The sequence below is a fragment of the Protopterus annectens genome, chromosome 5.part1 (genome assembly GCF_019279795.1).
Source record: "Protopterus annectens isolate FY-2018-M chromosome 5.part1, PAN1.0, whole genome shotgun sequence".
NCBI lineage: Eukaryota > Metazoa > Chordata > Ceratodontiformes > Protopteridae > Protopterus > Protopterus annectens.
In genome coordinates, this window is record NC_056736.1 from 478,496,580 (window position 1) to 478,518,269 (window position 21,690).

Here is a 21,690-nt window from a genome sequence, read left to right on the forward strand (position 1 = left end):
GGACTGCTGCATGAGTGCAAGTCATGCTCCACTCTGCTAAAACACACACACACACACACACACACACACACACACACACACACACACACACACACACACACACACACACACACAACCTCTACTTGTTGAGTGGCCTGAACTGGCCTTGTTGGCAGCTTGGATATGTGTCCCACAAAATCACCCTGTGGTGGAATGGGCACCCTATCCACATCAGGCAGGGCAGCTACTTATACATTTGCATATGTAACCTGCTCATTTGGATGGTTAACAGCACATACACCCTTGGGATACCACCTGTGTCCCTGTTGGACAGGGATATCAGCTGCTGCCTTGCATAAACATGGGCTAACATGTGGCCTAGGCATATGGCTGCTCAGGGCCCATAGCCTAGTAACCTTGCATGGTACTAGGAATACCAGAAATGGCCTGATTGTTGTGATAGCCTGTGCTGTTATGTGTCCACACACATCACTGCCATTGACTGCTGGGTGTCCTCTATGGGCAATGTTACAGTACCATGTCATCCAGCCTACATCCCACAAATAGTTGAGTGCTAATACAGGTGCATGTGGACATTGCTGAAACATCTGAGGTACACAATAACAGACAGCAGTGCCTATGTGTTGTAGGGTGACCTCCTCATAAGTGTCTGACATCTGCAGTACTCAGATGTTTGCGGAATGTGTACACATGCCTGATAGATGTAGACCCCGCCACACCCGCCAGACAAATGTGTATTTCTGGACACCAGTTGGAAAATATGTGATTGTTGTCCACAGAGTTTGGGGAATGTGTCTGTGACATGCCAGACCCCTGGGGACACCATAATGGTACATGAATATCTGGTATAGTATCCATTCCCTTACATTGTATGCTCAGTATGTATGCACTGCTTCTGCACCAGATCCAGCATTCCCCCACTACTTGTACCTATAACCTGCTGTCCTGCTTCAGGGACATACCAGGTATGCTAGCCATAGGTGTGAGGCAATCAGAAACAGGTGTGGAGTACACACTGACCTAGACAGAGTACATCAGGAATGGTCAGGGAGACCTGGGCAATCTGTGAAATAATCCTGTATGACACTGGTAAACTGAGAGAGGCTCAATGATGGTACATGATGCGATATGCCAGTGGTATCCACCAGTATGCACTGTCAGTGTGATGCCCCTGCAATGACCCAGCAATCAAGGAGCTGCAGTCCTCACCACTAGCACCAGTGAGGGATGTACACAATGGAAGGATGACAAGTACACACACAGTTCAGTACAAGTACCCTTCAGAGCACACAGAGATCAAAGTCAGTCTGGGGCTGGTTTCTCCCTCTCTCTCCAGTTCCTCAATAAGACTCCTCACTGGCACAACTATACGGTTAACATCTCAAAGAGCGGTCAAGCCAAAACCTCTAGAACCCTCTCTGTCAGGCCAGTGCTTTGTGTCCCTCCACAAGTAGCTAACACACACTTTGATATTTTATTTATAAATCACACACACATAGTCCAGAGACAGGCTGGCACAGGTTTACTGGCTATGGCCTCTTCTGCACAGACTGAAACATAGTTCTGACTGACACAATACAGCTCTGTATCAGCTACAAATAGGTTCATAGGTAGGTACTAGGCTATTGGCCCTAGGGCCTATACAAGCCTAGCCAAAAAGGTACCCTGGCTTTCACCACACAAGAAAATTATTTTCCTGTGCCCCTGTCAAGCAGAAACACAGAAGTGATCCCCAGGGTGATTTTCCTATTACCCATCCAATCATCAAAATTTTTCTTGAAGAGTGCTAATGAGGAGCTCTGTTTGACATAGATAGGTAGTCTGTTCCAGAGTATGGGAAGTTGCTGGGACAGGAATCTATCCCTCCAGCATGTTCTGTTTATTGTGGTGACAAGGTTTAGGTCTCTAGAGCATGTAGCTTGGAGGGATTAGGATTTCTTTAAGTGGAGCATGTCCAACAGCTCTGGGATTGACATAGCTTTGTATGTTAGGCAGAGATCGCCTCTGAGTAAGCGATATGCGATGGAGTAAAACTGGAGTTTTTTGAGTTGGTCTGCATAAGGTATCTGTTTAAGGCCAGTAATCCTCTTTGTGAGGTATTTTTGCAGTTGTTGTAGATGTCTTGTGAGTTAAATACCAAAAGGGGTGTTGTACTCTAGAATGGGTCTAATGAGTGATGAGTAGAGGGGAACAATGACCTATTTTTTCTGGATGAGAAACCTTTTGTGATGAGGTGTGCCACATAGAAGGATTTCCTGACCACTGTGGTGATGTGATTATCAAAGGAGAGACTACTGTCCACCTTTGTCCCAAGGTCTCTTATCACACTTTCGGTGTTAAGTAGACTACCGCCTATGTGGTAGTTCATGGGTACAGAGTTTTTACCAAAGGGGATGACAATGCACTTTTTGGCATTGAGCTTGAGACCATGGCTTTGACACCAGGCATCTGTCTCAGTGAGGCCCTTTTGTAGGATGTCCACATCGTTAGGAGTTTTGATTATGGCTCCTAGTTTGCAGTCATCTGTGAATTTAGTTAGCCAAAGACCTTCTGTGTTAGCCTGTACTTCAGAGAAGTAGATACCAAACAGAAGAGGACCTAGGACTGAACCCTGTGGTACTCCACTTGTCACCAGTCTGAAGTCTGATTTGGAGTCTGCTACTTTCACAGTGTGGGTTCTGTCAGTAAGCCAGTTAGCAACCCATCTTGTGACATAGGGATTTATACCTAGTTTAGTGAGTTTATCTATAATTCCAGAGTGGGGGATGGTGCTGGATGCCTTGCCGAGATCTATATAGGCTGTGTGAACCATCTTACCCTCATCTATGGCTTTGGTGACTGCTTCAAATAAGTCTATCAGGTTTAGGAGACATGATATGCCTTTTACAAACCCAAACTGTGTGGGGTCCAGAGTTTGGAGATCTCCAATGTCTTTGTTTATGAGTTCCATGATGATACATTCCATGGCCTTGCAGACCAGGCTCGTCAGACTAATGGGGTGGCAGTTCCCAGGGTCTGTTGTGCCCCCCCCCTTTATGGAGTGGGATAACTGTCACAGTGCACCATTCAATGGGCACAAAACCTGAGGTGAGGCTATGATTGAACATAGCACTTAGGTGGGGTACCATTTCATTCTGTAGTTCATGAGAAGGCAGCCTGGATGTTGGCAGGTCCCATGGATGCTGTGTTCTTGGCTTTGGAGAGTGGGGTTTTTACCTGTGCAGCCGTGATTACAGGAACTTTGCATTCTTCCGGCCCTTAACAGAGGGTGATGAATCCTACTGTGTGATGTGCCTATTATCCAAATGGCAAGTGTGACCAAGACCAAGGATATTGGAGAGGGCTATACAGTGTCACCAAATACATCTGCAAGTATTCTAAGAGCTTACTTAGTTCTATACAGACCAGCCACAATTACAAGGTTTAACGATATTTAATAATAACTAATAAAGGAACAAGACAATACTCAATCAACACAGTAACTACAAAGTTCAGACTCACAGGGAATATTTTAAGATAACATTGCAGGACAGTCTGAAATAAATACAGCAAACATCTAAAGTAATCATTACTATATTCCCATCTATATGTAAACAATTTTACCTTTTCCCTAGTTCCTTACTTTTAGCAAGGCAAATGCAGATGTGTGGATGTTGTCAGATACATAGACACATACAACATGCAAATGCCTTTCTCTAAGACAGGTCTGAAAGTAATAATCAACACTAGTGCTGGGTTAGCTCAGATTACATCAGTCTTTGTCACCTGCCTTCACTTCCCAGGCTAACAGTAAGTAACATACCTTTTAACATCTCTGCATCAGAAGTACATATCTGTCTGATTTTTGTGTAGAAGTGGAAGTCATAACACAGTTACACATTTTAAATTTTTAACCTAGTAATTATTTATGTTTCAAGACAATACAAAAACCTCTAGCTGTAGATATCTTTGTCTGCTTGCTGCACTGAAACTGAGATAACACATTCGTAAAACAAGTTCAGCTTATTTTCTTGAAGTTTTGCAACTTATCTCTGTATATTCGAGGCTTTGTGTATCTACTATTAATACATAGATTTACACAGGTAATACTTTATATACATTTCTGTTCTTTTCCAATATGGTACACTGTGGTTACACTCTTGAAGCTCAGTCTTACCTCACAACCTCTTAGAGCAAGACATCTGGACAAAGGCACAAATAAAGGGGACAAAGGGCCAAAAATAGTGATACTTTTTAAATATTGCTCTTACAAACTGACAGTTGATAGAATAACAGATTTTGCATTCACATGACTTTTCTGAAGGATATGATGTCTTATATTCAAATTTGTGCTATTACTTTATGACTTTAGTCTTTAATGATTTGCCAAAAAACACAACTGTATGAGAATATGACTAAAAATATGAGGCAAACGTGGCCATTCTACAGAAACCTGGACAGCTGAGAGGTATGAGCTCAGTACATAACATACAGTTCAACACACACTTCTGCACCAGTTGTTTAATATCCATGACATATATAGTTCTCTTACATTTGTAAGACAGGCATATGTATCATATTAATATTCACAAATGACATATGATTATTTACATCCCAGTTAGCTGGGCTGGCAGTGTTACAGTCAGTATTGTACAACAGACAATCCAGTAGTAGTCATATGTGAGCTGACCCTTGTTGGGGTGACTTAGGGGCCAGAGCTGTGATCTGTGTCACTGCAGACAGAGCCATCAGGGATGACCGTAGGTGCTGTATAGCAGACTAAGAGCAACATGTCAGTTCAAGGAGTGTTGTTGAGACCTACTGTTTAAATTCATATTTCCCATGACTGCATCCACCCATATGCATTCCATTACATACTTAATTGTATGACATACCTGGTATAGTGCTGCACTCCTTTGTCAGAAGAAATCCACTTGTAATGCTGCAAAGAATCGCAGTCTGTCTTCATGAAGAAAGTGTTAGACCTGTTTACCATAAGCATCAGCTGGCCTTTTGTAAGCAATCCTCACGAACAGGTGATGGCCTGTGCACCAATCTGTGGCTCCCACTTGCTAATTTCATGCAGAACAGCTGGGTTGCCTTTCAATTAGCCAATGGCATAGCAGCACAGTTCTATAATTAAAGCCTTCATGTAGGCCTTGCCCCTTTTCCTGGCCTGTGAGGAGGACATTATTGAGGTGTGGGTACTACAGCATCACAGAGGGTAGGTGGAAATACTGTCCCCTGTTCGGATTGATGTGTTATGTCCACAGTTTTGCATGTTATGTCTGGCCATTGTTAACAGACTTTCATATTCTGTAGCAGTGTACTGTGTAAATGTGTGTTGGGGTGAGTAAGGAGACAGGTGGATGTGAGCGTCATACATCCTTTTCTATCTGACTGTGCATGCTGCTACATGTGATGCTGGTCTATCAGCTGTGTATGTTTGTAGGGGGAGCTTGGCAGTTGTGTGGATGCCGTGTTCCAGGTGTTTAGCAATGTTAGGCCTGTAGCAGAAAGCTGGACATAACTGCTGCATGTGTAGTAGGCCACAGGTGCTGCATTCTGGCCATGAGTCAGACTAGAGATTTTGAAAACCTTGGGGGAGAGCAAGCTGTTACTGTTAGTGAGGGTGCTGTGTCAGCTGTTGTGTCACAGCATGGCCTTGTTGAGGGTACCAACAACAGTGCAGGTGAGGCATGTGCCTGCGATGCATATGTAATGTAATAGTGCCATCCAGAGAGTGTTAGGCAACATTTAGTACACATATTTATAATTGTGAAATGTGTCCCACCCTGCAGACTTTTACGTGCTACTGTGGGTAGCAGTGACTGCAATAGTAGCAACCAGTTTTACTGGACATTGCAGGGCTCAATTATTCCTATGTTGTATTGCCATGCATGTATTTGTCATGCCATAGACTGGGCTGTGGCCCAAGACTGTGGGTATCTAGATGTGACAGATGCTAGAACTGTAACAGATGGGGCTACCAAGTCATTATTATGGCAGTTGTATTTGTAAGACATACGTGCATGGATACAGTGTGTAACACAGGATTATCATTGACATGTGTGCTCTGATGGGTATGATGTGTGACACTGAGTTGTATGTCATGCTTTTGTAACCCCAATCTGCACTGCCTTGGCAGCATGTGGCACACAGAGTAAGTTTTATGATGACCCTTCCATAAATAGTGGGCACAACTGTGGATATTTAGCAACAGTCTGTGCAGTTGTCAGCTCTACTTGATATTGTAGGCCTCCCATACATCCAGCAGGATTTATTTCTCTGTGTACTTGCTCTGTGTTTGAGTTAGAGGCCCAAGTACACTGTGATTTGAGCCACTGTAAATAGGAGTAGTGTGTGACTGGCAATCAGGATATGTTTTATAAAAACAGGTGCTGTACTTCAGAGGTCATTTGGCTTACTGGTATGTTTCTCTGACTGTAGTTCAATTCTTGGTTCAGAACTTGGCAGTGATGTTTTTTTTCCCTAAATGTACATCCCTGTAGTGCATGATATATTTACAAATGCATCAATAGTTCTTCAGAGCTGATTTGGTGCAGTGGTGTGTTACTTTGACTCTAGTTCAGGAGGTCCTGGTTTCAAGGATTGGCAGCTTTGTCTTTTTTCTCTAATGTTACATGACTGCACTGCATGATATATTTACAAAAGCAGTGCTAATTGCCCACTACTGGCTTAACTTAGAGGTGCATTGCTTTGTATCTAATGCACAGGGTCCTGGTTTTGAGACTTAGCAGGGATGTCTTTTTTCCCTAATGTTAAATGACTGTAATGCATGACATATTCACAAAAGCAGTACTAATCCCTCATAGCTGGCTTGGCTTAGTGGTGCTTGCTCTCAGTCTAGTGTGTAGGTTCTTGGGTTTGAGACTTGACAAGGATGTCTTTTTTTCCCTTACTGTTAAATGACTGTAATGTATGATATATTTACAAAAGCATCCCAAATTCTCACAGCTGTTTTGGCATAGTGATATGTTTCTATAACTCTAGTGCAGATGGTTCTGAGTTTGTGACTTAGCAGGGCTAGTTATTTTGTTTCTGGACAGAACAGTGGCTGAATTAGAGTGATTAAAGTGATTTTATGCAGGTTTGCATTTTTTTTGTGACACAAAGTGATGCCGAGCGGAACTTAGTCCTGATTAGCTTCGCTTAGTGGCACTTATTCCCACTTAAACCCACACTAATTCCAAAAAAAGAAAGAAAAAATGAGTGATAGGAAAGTGGTGAAATAGGGGCAAGCAGGGGGAAAACATTATGAAAGGCAGCTAGGGATGTGCTGGATTGGTGTAGAAAGGACCATGGCTCTCCATTTCTTGTCCAGCAACAGCTGTGATTGATGTGGACAATTTGGAATGTAGAGCATCACACCACACAGGGAGGTGGTGTGGGCAACATACATTTGTTGAGTAATTCAAGGGCAAATTGAGTAACATCAGTGGAGGTGAGGGTGAAATGGAGAGCTTTGTATGGGACGAGATTTTTTTTATGGGGACAGATGCACCTTTTTTTTAAGGTGATAGTGGGATGTTGAGGAAGGGTTGTAGGTACATTTGGGGAGGTAAGTTGGGTAGGAGAGGCTGGTTTTGCAGACAGACAAGACAGGCAAGACAGCAGGCAGGGGCGGTGTATGACACATGAGGTGGTAAACACCTTGGGTGTGGAGGGTGGTTGGGAATTAGAGGCAAATGTGCACCCAGATGGAAACAGTGAGACTGAGGTCCCCAACCATGGGCAGTCATCACAGCCCCTTCATGGTCCCAAAGGTGGCTGTGCTGGGGGCTAGATGATAGGGCCAACCTGCCCCTCAAGGTGCACCAGTCTTCCCGCAATCTGGCGCAGGCAGACATCCAAGTCTCTCTGGATGACCCTGCGAAGCATCCATCTAAACTGGTGTTGCGTGACAGGGTCCTCTCCATGTCCGCACCCGGGGGGGACGGGCCCCATCCCTGACATGGTTCCACCTGAGGGTGGTGCACGACCAACAGAGGAGGCAGCTCGAGGTTGGGTCCCAGATGTGCTGTGATGCAGTGCCATGGCCAGATGAGTCAGGACAGGTGGATCCGCTGGGATCTGCCTACCTAAACATGCTATGGTGTTGAGGTTTTTCAAAATATATTGGTTAGTCATGAATAAAACATTTCAACATTAGTTATAACAGCATGCATGGGTGTTCCAATTAACCCAGAACAATAGAATTGGAAAAATCGCATGGCAAACAGAACACATGCATCAACGGAATAAATGTTATTATTGTAAAAGTATGCCAGTAACAGTTATGGCAACAGGCTGCCAGCAATGGAATTTGAATAAGGTATGTTAGTATGCAACCATTTAAATATATCAATAATAATATAGCACAAGTCCCAACATTAGGTTTTGAGAACAACATACCCATAGTATATGAATAATAATTATTGATGCAGATAAGGGATGGAGTAGAGAAAAACGGGTCTATAGTAGTAACTCGAACACTTATCTTATTGAATCTATAAACATCGACCCGTCCTTATCAAAACATAAAAATATCGAACGTCCAGAAGAGCGAAACTGGAAACATCGAATCGTCATGGTTGGCCTTCTGCAGTACAGCTCTGTAAGGTAAGTGTGAGATAGTTACGGACCTTAGGGTTAGGGTGCAGGTTAAGGTAAGTGCATGGATGGTAATGTATGTTAGATTTAGTATAGGGTTTTGTTAAGTGTATGTGTGTGGATTATTTAGTTTATTTGGGTTTAGCTTTTTAAGGTAAGTGTGCGATATTTACGGACCTTAGGGTTAGGGTGCGGGTTAAGTTAAGTGCATACTTGGTGGTATATGTAAGACTTAGTGTAGGGTTAGAATTAGGGTTTAGTTTAGGGTTAGATGTAGGGTTTTGGTTAGTGTATGTATGTATGTGGTTTATTTAGTTTGTTTGTGTAGGTAGTATGTAGCGGGCGGTGGGGTGGGACAAGTATGATAGTTTGATGTTTTGAATTTTGCAGTTTAGGGCATTCGGTGTTTATGTGGTTCGATGAGGACAGGTCGATGTTTAGGGATTCGATAAGGTAAGCATTCATGTTTATAATTTAAACCCAAGAAAAACAGTTCATTACCAACTGTATAGGTTTATATTTTTCACAACAGTACTGCTGAATACTCTACAGGTCTATCCTCACTTTACATCTACCTGAGCCCTATAGCTACTGTAGCACATACATGCCTGTTAATCTGTCAATCTGGAATGCTATGGGGCAAGCTGTGACAACTCTAGGTATATGAGTAGAGGGAACTTGTACATGTCAATATTATATATATGACTAACAAGGTGTACCCTGCACTGATGTTGTGTGAGTGTGCTAATGGCATACTTCTACTAGAATTATATGTGTGTGCAAGGTTACTGGCAACAGTGGTCACTACCCATGACAGCATGACACTTGAGAGATATGTATCGGGAAGAATGCATAGTGAATAAAACTATCCTGTTGTCATTTGTAGACATGGAGCTGGGCAGTGTAAACATTTTAACACTGTTTATTAGTATACCCTTCATACAGTTAATACAAACATTATTTTACCTGTGAGCCCTGTGGAGAAAATATCTGTTAACAACCTGACAGTTTCTACAAATATTCAGGATTACTTGTATATCACTATGAACACATCTTCGTACCAGTCCCTGGATTCAAACCATTCTCTGTGTGTGCAAAAATTAACAACAGATATAGCTATTTATTATCACACTGAGATACCATGCCACTGCTGTCTACTTCTTGACTGATTTTTGCCTAAAACTTACTTGGTTACACATTCTCACCTTGTAATTTAAGTGGACTTTCACAGTGTCATGTATGATACATAGCGAACTGTGTATTAATACTTTGAATGCAGGTGTACACACTTAACCCCTAGTGGATGTGATTATGTGTGATCTGTACAGGCCATAGCAGGTTGCTGGATTGCATACCCAACCCATATACATTTGCACATCATATATTTGCAGTCTCCACCTATTACAGTTTTACACTTGCTTGCATCAGCATACCTACATTTAGGAATACATGTAGTTGAAATGTAAAGGTTAACACAAGATAATGCTGCAGGGAATACATTATAATACATTGCACATTACTATTCAAGGTTCAGCTATTAGTGCAGAACATATATCAATTTTCATTGTATGTTGTTTTACAGTTCCACATCTACAGTTTGGCATAACAGCTGCTTAGCAGACAGACCACAGTGAATTCATACTCTCATAGCCATATTTGCTGTGTAGGACCTGTACACTCATATTTCTTCAACAACAGACCAGATTAAACACATCAGTTTGTGGGAATAAGCTTTATTTAGGGTAACATGATACAGTGGATTATTACATTCTAACTTCTAAAGGCAGTTGTGCTGCATACCCTGTAGACTATGAATGTATGCCAGTTTTTACTTTCACAGTAGCAAGCACAGTATATTAACAGATTCATTCCTGCAAAGTATCATTACAGTATTGGCTTCCTTTCATCAATAGTAGCTTATTTGCTGCCTTCATCTGTAATACACAGTACCTAGCATTAGTCACTTATATCAATGTTGGTCTAATAACACATTTATTCAGTACACTTAGAACACACTATACCTATTGGCAGTAAACAATTACACTTTCTTATTTGTTGGACTATATATATATATTGCAAGTTATATCTATACTCACCACACTGTTGGTACAGCATCACCAGTCGTCCTGCATGGGCCTCCACATTACAAGTCATCTCCTCTGCAGCTGTGGGGGAAACATACCATTATGCATACCTGTCTATCAGATATTCATATTATAATTTGATAAATCACCAGTTGTTATACTTACAAACTTCTGGGGCATTTCAGGCCCAAGCATCTTGGATGCATTGGGCCAAGAGCACCCTCTTCCTCTGTTTCAGGTCATTATAATGATGATGGATCTGCTCACCAGTGTGGGGGATGCCAGTGGCATTGGTGAGCTCACATGTCAGGTGGTCCCAGGCCTCAGACTTGAGTTGTGTGCCCTGGTACAAGCCCTGCAGCAGTCTGCCATCATAGTTCTTTATGAGAAGCCCATCCATTAACCTGGACTCCAACCTGCCCTAGCTCTGCACCTGAAAGCACGCTCCCTCTCCTACACCTGCCATAGTTCCTACAGGGATCAAACTCTAACAGGTTCTGCCTGTATTCCCATCTGTGCAGTTTAAATAAGGCCATATTCCCACCCTTTGCCATCATTGGACCTTTTTTAAAAATGCTGAGCAAAGCTCAGCAGTAAGCAAACCCGCTAAGCTGAGTTGAGAAAATGCTAAAAGTGGCAAATGCTGAGCAGTGCTAGCAGTGCACAAATCTGCTTAGCTGAACTGAATACTGCTTAGAATGGGACTTCTTAGCAATGCTCAAACCAGCTAAAAGAGTTAAGCATTGCTAAGTATTGCTCAGACAGGTCCTGTTTAAGCATTGCTTAGCATGATTTAGCACTGCTTAACAGAACTGAGTGAAGGGCAAACAAAAGGTTTCATTTCAAGAAGAATTAGATTTGGATATCGATTACTCATTACTGATACATTATTATTAAATATATATATTTTACTTTACATGACGCCCCCCTATGTGCTTTCATTTCATTACCCTGGGGTGTGACTGTACTGTATTGGACACTTGTGTTTAAATGGGGGTTTTCACCTCATGTCTCCACTGACACTGGGATTCTGGACCAGCTACACTACCCTGGTTAACAAATATCAATTACTATATCAATAAATATATAAATAAATAAATAATATAAAGGCTTTCCCATATAAAAGCTGAATGGCCTGTCTTAGTATTTGAATTGCTTACCTACTGCACACAAAGCCATGACTCTAACCACTCAGTTAACTCAGCTGTGAAGATTTCAGCTATACATGTCTATATAGCTTTTCATCCAAGAGAAAAGGGAAAGCCCAGCTGATAAAATATAACTTAAAAAATATATATACCAGTGCCATGAACCAAATCTCCTAATAACAGCAGTAAAATTTATTGATCACAAGTATAACTTTCACAGTTTAGCTGCTTCTTCAGGTGAAAACAATTTCATTCACATACAAACATCTGTTATATAATAAAATCTTAATTGAAACAATTAATTAACATAGTAAGACATCTTATCTTCAAATCATCTTAATAAGGAATTAAAGCTACACCATTCTATTTGATACGATTATGTAAAAACTTAAGTTCTGGTTTCAAATTGAAAGTATTATTCCAACCCGGTGGGTAAAATGCTCAGAAATATAAAATCCATTTATTTTCACATTGTTCTGTGGCATTAAATATATCAGCACCTCTGTCATTGACTAAAGTATTCTGTAATATTAAAAACTTAAAAGAAAGTGTAGTATCTTTTGGAATTATGCTCATACAGCGAATGTTTTCAACTTTTCTCCTTATTTCTGAAATATGACTTGATATAAGGTCCTTGAGGCACTGATTTGTTTTACCCACATAAAATGAAGAACATTTAGTACATCTTGCCATGTATACAATGTATTTCGTATTACAGTTACCATAAACATTAACATAAAGATGGCACTTCCTAATAGGATGTATGAAATTATGTTCTGTGTAAATATATTTGCAAAAAGAGCAACCATTACACTTGTAAGTTCTTTTTTGGCACAGATAATATTTTTTCCATCTTGTTCTTTATCACATAAGGATGATGGTATTATACTAATCTCTCTTAATTCTGGTATCTGTGCTAATAAAGGCCAATATTTCTTAATTATATTTTTAACTTTATTTGTATTTTGATCATACGTTAAAATACATCTACAGCCTGCTTTAGCTTTATTTTTTTATTCATGTCATCTTTATTATTCCTCAACATCTGATGTAAATCTGAAAATACCAGAGGGTATTTCTTTTGTCTATCTCTAAGTACCTCATCTTTGGTACATTGAACTTGTTGGATATGCTAACCCCTTTTTACAGAATAATCTGTCATTTCATTCAGTTGTTTTATAAGGACAACATCTTCTGTATTAAGCCGACTAACTCTAGCCATTTGATTTTCAAGTATATTACTAAATATATGCTGCAGATGCGTACTATCCCTTATTAAATACTGTATGTGCTTTTCTTAGTTTCTTTCTTGTGTAAACTTGTTTCAAGTTGGCCTTTAATATTCTTCCTTATTAAGACATCCAAAAACCCAATGCATCTATATTGAACATTTTTTATTGAATTGTAAAAAGGTCATGGAGGAATGCAAATATGCAACAAAATTATTAAAGCCATTTAATGACCCATCCCATATTAAAAAGAAATCGTCCACGAGCCTCTTATAAAAGACCACTTATTTCTGCAACGGGTTGTTAAGGCAATCCAAGATTACTTCTGTTTCCCAATGATTCATGACTATGTTTGCATATGTATTAGCCACTGGTGTGCCTATAGCAATGCCAGTGGCTTATTTGTAATGTTGATTTTGAAATAAGAAAACATTATTTTCTAAAACAGTATTCAATAGATCACATATTAACTCTATATCTAGATGCTGAATACTCATATGCTGTGTAATGTATCTGTTAACCATAGAAATGCCTACATCATTAAGAATACAAGTAAAAACAGAGTGAACATCCAGTGTAACTAAACTTGTGAGGGTATTATGAGAAATGGATCATTGCCATAATTGTTCCAAAAAGTGTGAGGTATCTTTATCAATAGTAGTAGATGTTTGTAACACACATATAAGTTGATTTTCTAAATATTTTGAAAGAGGTTCAGTCACCCACCCTATATCTGACATGATAGGCTGAAGGGGAGGGTTAGCCAAAGTCTTATGGATTTTAGGAATGCAGTAAATTACAGGTGTAACAGGTGTGTGCACACATTTATTCAGTACACTTAGAACACACTATACCTATTGGCAGTAAACAATTACACTTTCTTATTTGTTGGACTATATATATATATTGCAAGTTATATCTATACTCACCACACTGTTGGTACAGCATCACCAGTCGTCCTGCATGGGCCTCCACATTACGAGTCATCTCCTCTGCAGCTGTGGGGAAAACACACCATTATGCATACCTGTCTATCAGATATTCATATTATAATTTGATAAATCACCAGTTGTTATACTTACAAACTTCTGGGGCATTTCAGGCCCAAGCATCTTGGATGCATTGGGCCAAGAGCACCCTCTTCCTCTGTTTCAGATCATTATAATGATGATGGATCTGCTCACCAGTGTGGGGGATGCCAGTATTGGTGAGCTCACATGTCAGGTGGTCCCAGGCCTCAGACTTGAGTTGTGTGCCCTGGTACAAGCCCTGCAGCAGTCTGCCATTATAGTTCTTTATGAGAAGCCCATCCATGAACCTGGACTCCAACCTGCCCTAGCTCTGCACCTGAAAGCATGCTCCCTCTCCTACACCTGCCATAGTTCCTACAGGGATCAAACTCTAACAGGTTCTGCCTGTATTCCCATGTGTGCAGTTTAAATAAGGCCATATCCCCACCCTTTGCCATCACTGGACCTTTTTTAAAAATGCTGAGCAAAGCTCAGCAATAAGCAAACCCACTAAGCTGAGTTGAGAAAATGCTAAAAGTGGCAAATGTTGAGCAGTGCTAGCAGTGCACAAATCTGCTTAGCTGAACTGAATACTGCTTAGAATGGGACTTCTTAGCAATGCTCAAACCAGCTAAAAAGAGTTAAGCATTGCTAAGTATTGCTCAGACAGGTCCTGTTTAAGCATTGCTTAGCTTGATTTAGCACTGCTTAACAGAACTGAGTGAAGGGCAAACAAAAGGTTTCATTTCAAGAAGAATTAGATTTGGATATTGATTACTCATTACTGATACATTATTATTAAGTATATATATATTACTTTACATAACGCCCCCCTATGTGCTTTCATTTCATTACCCTGGGGTGTGACTGTACTGTATTGGACACTTGTGTTTAAATGGGGGTTTTCACCTCATGTTTCCACTGACACTGGGATTCTGGACCAGCTACACTACCCTGGTTGACAAATATCAATTACTATATCAATAAATATATAAATAAATAAATAATATAAAGGCTTTCCCATATAAAAGCTGAATGGCCTGTCTTAGTATTTGAATTGCTTACCTACTGCACACAAAGTCATGACTCTAACCACTCAGCTAACTCAGCTGTGAAGATTTCAGCTATACATGTCTATATAGCTTTTCATCCAAGAGAAAAAGGAAAGCCCAGCTGATAAACCTGGTATATCAAACATAGCAAATATAACTTAAAAAATATATATACCAGTGCCATGAACCAAATCTCCTAATAACAGCAGTAAAATTTATTGATCACAAGTATAACTTTCACAGTTTAGCTGCTTCTTCAGGTGAAAACAATTTCATTCACATACAAACATCTGTTATATAATAAAATCTTAATTGAAACAATTAATTAACATAGTAAGACATCTTATCTTCAAATCATCTTAATAAGGAATTAAAGCTACACCATTCTATTTGATATGATTATGTAAAAACTTAAGTTCTGGTTTCAAATTGAAAGTATTATTCCAACCCAGTGGGTAAAATGCTCAGAAATATAAAATCAATTTATTTTCACATTGTTCTGTGACATTAAATATATCAGCACCTCTGTCATTGACTAAAGTATTCTGTAATATTAAAAACTTAAAAGAAAGTGTAGTATCTTTTGGAATTAAGCTCATACAGAGAATATTTTCAACTTTTCTCCTTATTTCTGACATATGACTTGATATAAGGTCCTTGAGGCACTGATTTGTTTTACCCACATAAAATGAAGAACATTTAGTACATCTTGCCATGTATACAATGTTTTTCGTATTACAGTTACCATAAACATTAACATAAAAATGGCACTTCCTAATAGGATGTATGAAATTATGTTCTGTGTAAATATATTTGCAAAAAGAGCAACCATTACACTTGTAAGTTCCTTTTTGGCACAGATAATATTTTTTCCATCTTGTTCTTTATCACATAAGGATGGTGGTATTATACTAATCTCTCTTAATTCTGGTATCTGTGCTAATAAAGACCAATATTTTTTAATTATATTTTTAACTTTATTTGTATTTTGATCATACGTTAAAATACATCTACAGCCTGCTTTAGCTTTATTTTTTTATTCATGTCATCTTTATTATTCCTCAACATCTGATGTAAATCTAAAAATACCAGAGGGTATTTCTTTTGTCTATCTCTAAGTACCTCATCTTTGGTACATTGAACTTGTTGGATATGATAACCCCTTTTTACAGAATAATCTGTCATTTCATTCAGTTGTTTTATAAGGACAACATCTTCTGTATTAAGCTGACTAACTCTAGCCATTTGATTTTCAAGTATATTACTAAATATATGCTGTAGATGCATACTATCCCTTATTAAATACTGTATGTGCTTTTCTTAGTTTCTTTCTTGTGTAAACTTGTTTCAAGTTGGCCTTTAATATTCTTCCTTATTAAGACATCCAAATACCCAATGCATCTATATTGAACATTTTTTATTGAATTGTAAAAAGGTCATGGAGGAATGCAAATATGCAACAAAATTATTAAAGCCATTTAATGACCCATGCCATATTAAAAAGAAATCATCCACGAGCCTCTTATAAAAGACCACTTATTTGTGCAAGGGGTTGTTAAGGCAATCCAAGATTACTTCTGTTTCCCAATGATTCATGACTATGTTTGCATATGTATTAGCCACTGTTGTGCCCATAGCAATGCCAGTGGCTTATTTGTAATGTTGATTTTGAAATAAGAAAACATTATTTTCTAAAACAGTATTCAATAGATCACATATTAACTCTATATCTAGATGCTGAATACTCATATGCTGTGTAATGTATCTGTTAACCATAGAAATGCACCAAATAACCAAAAAACCACAGGCAACTCCCAGTAAGAAAAAACAAATGTAAACCAAATAAAAGCAGCTCTGGGAGAAACAGATAAATATATATAAACAGATTAATATTTAGCTAATCACATAACAGATTTAAACTTAACAACCAATAATCAGCAGTTTGCATAGCCATACACACCAATAACTAAAAAGAGGTGAATATAGCTTACATACCATGACCAAACACTTGATATTTATATTCAACCAATAGAATTTCATAAAGACACATGATACCCAATCACATTAACTTCAACCAAAAGCTATAAATGTAAAATACACAAAACTGGAGAGTGTACATCTCCACGGGACCTCACTTCTAACTGGTCCATATTTAACCAGTTATCTGGCATAGTTAACCTTAACAACCAATAGCTTAAAAGATATGTACCAGAAATGAAGCATATGCATCTCCTCAAAGCTCTGTTTTCAACAGGTTAATATTTGGTTAATCACGTAACAGATTTAGGCTAAACAACCAATAATTTACAGTTTGCATAGCCCTACACATAATACATTCCACAGGCAATATTCTTCCTATCTAATCAATAAAAACCCGGGGATCAGCAATATGTTTGTTATTACATTCAGCAAATTCCTAAGAACACAATAACAATATATAACATATTATATTTACCAATAACACTGAACTGAAGATGACAGTCATCGTAACTGGGTCATATAAGCCTCCTAAAAACTACACTTTTTATTGGTTCCTGTTTAACCACTACCGTGACAAATTTAAGTTAAGCCACCAATAACTGACAAGTTACATAGCCCTACAAAATACATAAAATAAATTATACACTGCCAACTAGATTGCATAGAAGGACACGATCATAGGCATCTTTATTGTTTCATTCATTTGGTAATAGATTTAACTATATCCAATACATAAACAACTTTTTACTAGGACTATGCAATTCTTCAAACTCAATTCTTGGGTAGTTAATATTTCACCAGCATTCCTGCAAGTTTGAATCTATTATTAATAACACGAGTATGTAAGCATACTCGCAAATCCAAATAAGAACAAAATCAAATAATGGATCGCGCTTACAATAAAAATACATAGAAACAATTAATGTTAATCAATAAAAAAAACAATTATAACATAGTAGCCATGTCATCCGATGTATAATAGTAATATGACCACTTATTGCAACACATATCTGCCAAAAGTTATAAATGTACCAATAACATCCTATGTTGCAACTCGCTGGCCAATGGTACCCCAGAAAATGTAATAACTGAAGATAGCAACTATCAAAACTTTAATGTGGCAATAGTTCTACATACATTTCATATTCACTGTTAGAAAAAAGGGGGCAGAGGGAACAGGATAACTTACTTGCCTCAAAGGAAATATATAATATAATATTATATTATTAATCTTACATCCAATAATAAAATTTAAATATTCAATCTTTAAATTTTAAACAAAATATTACCTAGAAATTGCTTTCAATTTGAGCAAACCTATAACTGAAGCTGCTTCATTTAATCCTGGTCAAAAATGTGCAGAAAGCCGCAACTGCCAAGATAATTTAGCTTTTTCATGTAGCAATGGCCAGGCACCCCCTTTATCTGATTCTAAAACAGTTTGTAGCACAATGAATTTAAAACAGTGACTACTATTTTCTGAAATATACCTATATAGAGCATTAGTAGTTTTTTTAGAACGGATATCTGTTTTTTAATTTCCATTCAGTATTGCCCACATAAAAACATGGGCAAGTTGAACATACCTTCTTGGTATTACAAAATGGTTTACCACTGATGTATATAGTTTGATGATTAATAATGACTTGGCTTGTTATGAGAATATGCTTACAAAAAACAAAACTCCCACATTTGGTCATAGACCCCTTATTAAACAGCCCTTTAGAGTATTCAAAAATATTTTTCAGGTTAAGCCCTCTCTTAAAGACAATAGTAGGTTTATCACCTAATCGGCTTCTGAAGTTAGAATCATTCATCAGGGCATCCCAGTTTTTCATAAAAATATGCCTAATAGCATTAGTATCATCACTAAAAACTGTAATAAAAGTGGTAGTATAGGCATTTTTCGTATATCACAAGATTTATCAATAATCTTAGATTAATTATTGAGCAAGTCACCTTTACTTGAATCCAAACTAATTACATTCATTGGTCCTAAAATATAAGGCCTGTGTTCAACAAAGGTTGAAAATAGCCCTTAATTCTTTTTTCTTTAACTTCTGATATAAGTTCAAAAATGAAAAACTTGGGATATCCTCGATTCAAGAACATATCTTTTAACCATTCACATTCTTCAACAAAGTCTGACCAGTCTGTAACCATAACGAGCAGCTCTAATTGTCCTTAGACAATAGCTCTTTTTTTGAAATGTAGGGTGATAACTTTGAAAATGAAGAAACGAGTTTGAATAGAAGGGCTTACAATATATTTTTGCTAATAACTTATGATTTATATTGTTTTCTTCAATAATACATCCAGGTAGCAATTTGCACATAATCAAGTACATGAGTGAATTGAAGAAAACTAGTCATATTGTTAATGTAGGAAATAAAGGAACCAATTTCACTATTGTCACCAGACTATAGAATATAAATATCAACTTGGTACCTCAAATACAAATCACAATAGAAAAAATAAAGAGAATTTAGTAAATACTTATATTCTCACATTATCATTATGATATTAGCGTATAGCCCACCACAAGCAGAGCCCATAGCAATACCATCTTGTAAGTATATTTCCTTTTCATATAAAATAAAATTAGATTTTAATACCAAGTCTAACAGAATTTCATATGTATTAATGTGATCTTGTGATAGTTCCTTCTGACCTAGGAATTCTCTAAACTGTTCTTCCCCAATAGAATGTGAAATGGTGGTATACAAATCCTTAATATCAATCGTAATAAAAGTCCAATTACTATTATAGGGGAGACCATTTAACCCTTTAAAGGAAGTCCCATGAATCAATACAGACATATGGTTCAGTATAGATGATGTTCTTAAGTTTTGAATCCAACAGTTTTGCTATAGGTTGAGTAATAGATCCCCTAGCGTCCACTATAGGGTGCATCGGGGGTTGATATATATCCTTATGTAATTTCAGAAGACCGAAAATAGTGGGTGTAATAGGAAAATCAACATTTAAATAATTATATTGATGAATATCAATTGCTCCTTCAAGAAATAGATCATATATGTAACTGCGAATTCTACCATATACAATATTCATTTCATCAATTGAACTTTTTTTGTGTGTATCAGAATTAAGGAGATTTTTCATTTTTGTCACGCACATCTATCTATAGCAACAAGACCCCCATCTTTATCTGGCTTAATAAACCATACTTATGGATTATCTCTCAAAAATTCCAAAACAGCACGTTCTTTCATACTAAGATTATCATGAGAACACTTAACAGTATGTATACCTCTAATATCCAACTCACACATATTTTGAAACAACATCAGAGTGGAATGCAGTGGGGGATTGTATATGCTAGCTACTCTTAAATGATTATTGACATATACATCATTCAAAAACATCGAACGTAAATTTAACTTAAGAACATATAGTCTCAAGTCCATCAAAGTTTGTACATAATTCATACGTTTAGAAGGAACAAAAGTCCATCCTTTGGAAAAAAAGATTACACATGTCTGTAGAAATTTCTAAGGAAGAGAAATTGTAAACTTTAAAGTCCCCTTTAGTGTTTGTAAAAATCTGTAATGCTGGCAATCTGAATTTGTCATTTATGGGTTCAGAAACTAATCAATCTAGTTCTACCTCCTCCTGTTCTGAGGACCTTTTCCTCTCTGGTTCTTCCATGACCCTCTGTTCGACACTGCACCTCTTATTGGATATGTTTACCACCCAACATTTTGGCGATTCTGGTTCTTCAGGTGCTCCGAACACCTCGGAACAGTGGTTTGTTGATTTCCTAAAAAATCTTTAGTGTCATCCAGATCATTATTATGCCAACCATTGTTAATTTCATTGATATTATGCCCATCCGATGTGTCTCTTGGGTTATTGAACCATATTTGTGAGCCAGGAAGGGCTGGATAAGCAGTATTATTACTATAGGCTTCCATATCTCTTGTTAATTTTTTCATCTTCCTTGTTTTTATCACACTCATCTGTTCTTCTACGGACCTAAGAATCAGAGTATACTCATATTGATTATCAGAGAAACCAAGATCCTGAATGATGCAATTATTCAACACCAAAATGTCTTTAGTAAGCATTTCAATAGTAGTATTGTTAAACTTTATAACCAAGTCCATATAGTCAAATCCGTGTTTTTCAAAACGCTGAAGAAGTTATTTTCGAAATGGTGAATTCTCAGCCAGTCCTGCAGGGAAATGCCATAAACACAAGCTTTTTGGCACAATCTTTCTTTTAATGCACTCTCTGAAATAATCTGAATCCATCTGTAATTTTTTGATTTTTAACAGGGATCAATCAAATTCAGATAACTTGTCACATACATTTTGGCTGACATTAATAGGTTCTTGACTAAACGTGGTCGGACACTTCAAAAATTCTTTAAAGTTAACAATCTGAAAATTGTTGGACTGATTGGAACAGTTTGTTCCAGACTTCCTACTCAAGTCAGTATCTGCATCTAATATTTGCGATAATTGGTTACCTGACTGAGTACATGTTCCATTTCCTATTTGCAATGAAGAACCTGGAATGCTGTATGTAGAAAGCTGGGAAAGATGCAAAGTTTGTGATGTCTCCTGAAAAAC